The sequence below is a fragment of the Notothenia rossii genome (assembly GCF_949606895.1).
Source record: "Notothenia rossii genome assembly, chromosome: 4".
Classification (NCBI taxonomy): Eukaryota; Metazoa; Chordata; class Actinopteri; order Perciformes; family Nototheniidae; genus Notothenia; species Notothenia rossii.
In genome coordinates this window covers 96316279-96322921 of record NC_136902.1, presented here as the reverse complement: position 1 = coordinate 96322921, position 6643 = coordinate 96316279, and positions in this window count along the sequence as shown.

Below are 6643 nucleotides of genomic sequence, written 5' to 3'. Positions count from 1 at the left end.
CATGCGTCTGTAACTCAATAAAGTGAAGTGTTACTGTAATCAGATGACATGCGTCTGTAACTCAGTAAAGTGAAGTGTTACTGTAATCAGACTACATGTGTCTGTAACTCAGTAAAGTGAAGTGTTACTGTAATCAGATTACATGCGTCTGTAACTCAGTAAAGTGAAGTGTTACTGTAATCAGACTACATGCGTCTGTAACGCAGTAAAGTGAATTGTTACTGTAATCAGATTACATGCGTCTGTAACTCAGTAAAGTGAAGTGTTACTGTAATCAGACTACATGCGTCTGTAACTCAATAAAGTGAAGTGTTACTGTAATCAGACTACATGCGTCTGTAACTCAATAAAGTGAAGTGTTACTGTAATCAGACTACATGCGTCTGTAACTCAGTAAAGTGAAGTGTTACTGTAATCAGACTACATGCGTCTGTAACTCAGTAAAGTGAAGTGTTACTGTAATCAGACTACATGCGTCTGTAACTCAGTAAAGTGAAGTGTTACTGTAATCAGACTACATGCGTCTGTAACTCAATCAAGGGAAGTGTTACTGTAATCAGACTACATGCGTCTGTAACTCAGTAAAGTGAACCGTTACTGTAATCTGATTACATGCGTCTGTAATGCAGTAATGTGAAGTTTTACTGTAATCAGATTACATGCGTCTGTACACAAACTCGCTCGGATCTGTCATTAGCCCGCATTGTTTTTCATACCACTGCTACGCTGACGACACCCAACTAATTCTGTCCTTTCCCCGCTCAGAGACCCAGGTCGTCGCACGCATCTCTGCTTGCCTAGCAGACATCTCTCGGTGGATGTCTGCTCACCACCTCAAGCTCAACCTTGACAAGACTGAACTGCTTTTCCTTCCGGGAAAAGATTGTCCCACTCTTGACCTAACAATCAACATCGGCCCCTCCGTTGTTTCCCCGACTCAGACTGCAAGGAATCTGGGTGTGACCCTAGATAACAAACTGTCCTTCACTGCAAACATCTCTGCTACAACCCGCTGCTGCAGATACACTCTTTACAACATCAGGAGGGTACATCCCCAGCTAACCCAGAAAGAGACGCAGGTTCTGGTCCAGGCTCTCGTCATCTCACGCCTAGACTACTGCAACTCCCTCCTGGCTGGTCTACCTGCATGTGCCATCCGACCTCTGCAGCTCATCCAGAATGCAGCGGCTCGTCTGGTCTTCAACCTTCCTAAATGTTCCCACACCACGCCGCTCCTCCGCTCCCTTCACTGGCTTCCAGTAACTGCTAGAATCCACTTCAAGACTCTGGTACTTGCGTACCATGCTGCGAATGGATCTGGCCCTTCCTACATCCAGGACATGGTTAAACCGTACACCCCAGCACGTGCACTCCGCTCTGCATCAGCCAAACAGCTCGCTGCACCCACACTGCGAGGGGGACCCAAGTTCCCATCAGCAGAAACACGTGGGTTTGCTATCCTGGATCCAAAATGGTGGAATGAGCTCCCCATTGAAATCAGGACAGCAGAAAGCTTACACATCTTCTTCAGACTGAAAACTCATCTCTTTGGACTCCACTTCGAGAGATAGAATTACTAACAAAGCACTTATATACTAATAAAGGACTGGCTTATCTAAAGCCAGTTGAGTAGCACTTGAAATGTTTGGCTCTATGAAACCTGATGTTCTTATATGATTCTGATTTCTTCAAGTTCGGACTTTGTTGGTTGAACGCACTTATTGTAAGTCGCTTTGGATAAAAGCGTCAGCTAAATGTGATGTAATGTAATAAAAGTCCGGCGAAGTGTTACTGTAATCAGATTACATGTCTCTGTAACTCCATAAAGTGAAGTATTACTGTAATCAGATTATAGGTGTCTATAACTCAGTAAAGTGAAATGTTACTGTAATCAGACTACATGCCTCTGTAACTCAGTAAAGTGAAGTGTTACTGTAATCAGACTACATGCCTCTGTAACTCAATAAAGTGAAGTGTTACTGTAATCAGACTACATGCGTCTGTAACTCAGTAAAGTGAAGTGTTACTGTAATCAGACTACATGCCTCTGTAACTCAGTAAAGTGAAGTGTTACTGTAATCAGACTACATGCCTCTGTAACTCAATAAAGTGAAGTGTTACTGTAATCAGACTACATGCCTCTGTAACTCAGTAAAGTGAAGTGTTACTGTAATCAGACTACATGCCTCTGTAACTCAGTAAAGTGAAGTGTTACTGTAATCAGACTACATGCCTCTGTAACTCAATAAAGTGAAGTGTTACTGTAATCAGATTACATGCCTCTGTAACTCAATAAAGTGAAGTATTACTGTAATCAGACTACATGCCTCTGTAACTCAGTAAAGTGAAGTGTTACTGTAATCAGACTACATGCCTCTGTAACTCAGTAAAGTGAAGTGTTACTGTAATCAGACTACATGCCTCTGTAACTCAATAAAGTGAAGTGTTACTGTAATCAGATTACATGCCTCTGTAACTCAATAAAGTGAAGTATTACTGTAATCAGACTACATGCCTCTGTAACTCAGTAAAGTGAAGTGTTACTGTAATCAGACTACATGCGTCTGTAACTCAGTAAAGTGAAGTGTTACTGTAATCAGACTACATGCGTCTGTGACTCAGTAAAGTGAAGTGTTACTGTAATCAGACTACATGCCTCTGTAACTCAATAAAGTGAAGTGTTACTGTAATCAGACTACATGCCTCTGTAACTCAATAAAGTGAAGTGTTACTGTAATCAGATTACATGCCTCTGTAACTCAGTAAAGTGAAGTGTTACTGTAATCAGATTACATGCGTCTGTAACTCAATAAAGTGAAGTATTATTGTAATCAGATTACATGCGTCTGTAACTCAGTAAAGTGAAGTATTACTGTAATCAGACTACATGCGTCTGTAACTCAGTAAAGTGAAGTGTTACTGTTATCAGATTACATGCGTCTGTAACTCAGTAAAGTGAAGTATTACTGTAATCAGACTACATGCGTCTGTAACTCAGTAAAGTGAAGTGTTACTGTAATCAGATTACATGCGTCTGTAACTCAGTAAAGTGAAGTATTACTGTAATCAGACTACATGCGTCTGTAACTCAGTAAAGTTAAGTATTACTGTAATCAGACTACATGCCTCTGTAGCTCAGTAAAGTGAAGTGTTACTGTAATCAGACTACATGCGTCTGTAACTCAGTAAAGTGAAGTGTTACTGTAATCAGACTACATGCGTCTGTAACTCAGTAAAGTGAAGTGTTACTGTAATCAGACTACATGCGTCTGTAACTCAGTAAAGTTAAGTATTACTGTAATCAGACTACATGCGTCTGTGACTCAGTAAAGTGAAGTGTTACTGTAATCAGACTACATGCGTCTGTAACTCAGTAAAGTTAAGTATTACTGTAATCAGACTACATGCGTCTGTAACTCAGTAAAGTTAAGTATTACTGTAATCAGACTACATGCGTCTGTGACTCAGTAAAGTGAAGTGTTACTGTAATCAGACTACATGCGTCTGTAACTCAGTAAAGTTAAGTATTACTGTAATCAGATTACATGCGTCTGTAACTCAGTAAAGTGAAGTGTTACTGTAATCAGACTACATGCGTCTGTAACTCAGTAAAGTTAAGTATTACTGTAATCAGACTACATGCGTCTGTAACTCAGTAAAGTTAAGTATTACTGTAATCAGACTACATGCGTCTGTAACTCAGTAAAGTTAAGTGTTACTGTAATCAGACTACATGCGTCTGTAACTCAGTAAAGTTAAGTATTACTGTAATCAGATTACATGCGTCTGTGACTCAGTAAAGTGAAGTATTACTGTAATCAGACTACATGCGTCTGTAACTCAGTAAAGTTAAGTATTACTGTAATCAGACTACATGCGTCTGTAATGCAGTAAAGTGAAGTATTACTGTAATCAGACTACATGCGTCTGTAACTCAATAAAGTGAAGTGTTACTGTAATCAGATTACATGTGTCTATAACTCAGTAAAGTGAAGTGTGACTGTAATCAGATTACATGCCTCTGTAACTCAATAAAGTGAAGTGTTACTGTAATCAGATTACATGCGTCTATAATGCAGTAAAGTGAAGTATGACTGTAATCAGATGACATGTGTCTGTAACGCAGTAAGGTGAAGTGTTACTGTAATCAGATTACATGCGTCTGTAACGCAATAAAGTGAAGTGTTACTGTAATCAGATTGCATGCGTCTGTAACGCAATAAAGTGAAGTGTTACTGTAATCAGATTACATGCATCTGTAATTTAGTAAAGTGTGACTGTAATCAGATTACATGCGTCTGTAATGCAGTAAGGTGAAGTGTTACTGTAATCAGATTGCATGCGTCTGTAACTCAATAAAGTGAAGTGTCACTGTAATCAGACTACATGCTTCTGTAACTCAGTAAAGTTAAGTATTACTGTAATCAGATTACATGCGTCTGTAACGCAGTAAAGTGAAGTGTTACTGTAATCAGACTACATGCGTCTGTAACTCAGTAAAGTGAAGTGTTACTGTAATCAGACTACATGCGTCTGTAACTCAATAAAGTGAAGTGTTACTGTAATCAGATTGCATGCGTCTGTAACTCAATAAAGTGAAGTGTTACTGTAATCAGACTACATGCGTCTGTAACTCACTAAAGTGAAGTGTTACTGTAATCAGACTACATGCCTCTGTAACTCAATAAAGTGAAGTGTTACTGTAATCAGACTACATGCGTCTGTAACTCAGTAAAGTGAAGTGTTACTGTAATCAGACTACATGCGTCTGTAACTCAGTAAAGTGAAGTGTTACTGTAATCAGACTACATGCGTCTGTAACCCAGTAAAGTGAAGTGTTACTGTAATCAGATTACATGCATCTGTAATTTAGTGAAGTGTTACTGTAATCAGATTGCATGCGTCTGTAACTCAATAAAGTGAAGTGTCACTGTAATCAGATTACATGCGTCTGTGACTCAGTAAAGTGAAGTGTTACTGTAATCAGACTACTTGCGTCTGTAACTCAATAAAGTGAAGTGTTACTGTAATCAGACTACATGCGTCTGTAACGCAGTAAAGTGAAGTGTTACTGTAATCAGACTACATGCGTCTGTAACTCAGTAAAGTGAAGTGTTACTGTAATCAGACTACATGCGTCTGTAACCCAGTAAAGTGAAGTGTTACTGTAATCAGATTACATGCGTCTGTAACTCAATAAAGTGAAGTGTTACTGTAATCAGACTACATGCGTCTGTAACGCAGTAAAGTGAAGTGTTACTGTAATCAGACTACATGCCTCTGTAACTCAATAAAGTGAAGTATTACTGTAATCAGACTACATGCCTCTGTAACTCAATAAAGTGAAGTGTTACTGTAATCAGACTACATGCCTCTGTAACTCAATAAAGTGAAGTGTTACTGTAATCAGACTACATGCGTCTGTAACTCAGTAAAGTGAAGTGTTACTGTAATCAGATTACATGCGTCTGTAACTCAGTAAAGTGAAGTGTTACTGTAATCAGACTACATGCCTCTGTAACTCAATAAAGTGAAGTATTACTGTAATCAGACTACATGCGTCTGTAACTCAGTAAAGTGAAGTGTTACTGTAATCAGATTACATGCGTCTGTAACTCAGTAAAGTGAAGTGTTACTGTAATCAGACTACATGCGTCTGTAACCCAGTAAAGTGAAGTGTTACTGTAATCAGATTACATGCGTCTGTAACTCAGTAAAGTGAAGTGTTACTGTAATCAGACTACATGCCTCTGTAACTCAGTAAAGTGAAGTGTTACTGTAATCAGACTACATGCGTCTGTAACTCAATAAAGTGAAGTGTTACTGTAATCAGATTACATGCGTCTGTAACTCAATAAAGTGAAGTGTTACTGTAATCAAACTACATGCATCTGTAACGCAGTAAAGTGAAGTGTTACTGTAATCAGACTACATGCGTCTTTAACTCAATAAAGTGAAGTGTTATTGTAATCAGATTACATGCCTCTGTAACTCAATAAAGTGAAGTTTTACTGTAATCAGATTACATGCGTCTGTAACTCAATAAAGTGAAGTGTTACTGTAATCAGATTACATGCCTCTGTAACTCAATAAAGTGAAGTGTTACTGTAATCAGATTACATGCGTCTATAATGCAGTAAAGTGAAGTATTACTGTAATCAGATTACATGCCTCTGTAACTCAATAAAGTGAAGTGTTACTGTAATCAGACTACATGTGTCTGTAACTCAATAAAGTGAAGTGTTACTGTAATCAGACTACATGCCTCTGTAACTCAATAAAGTGAAGTGTTACTGTAATCAGATTACATGCGTCTGTAACTCAATAAAGTGAAGTGTTACTGTAATCAGACTACATGCCTCTGTAACTCAATAAAGTGAAGTGTTACTGTAATCAGATTACATGCGTCTGTAACTCAGTAAAGTGAAGTGTTACTGTAATCAGATTACATGCGTCTGTGACTCAATAAAGTGAAGTGTTACTGTAATCAGATTACATGCGTCTGCAATTTAGTAAAGTGAAGTGTTACTGTAATCAGACTACATGCGTCTTTAACTCAATAAAGTGAAGTGTTACTGTAATCAGATTACATGCGTCTGTAACTCAGTAAAGTTAAGTGTTACTGTAATCAGATTACATGCGT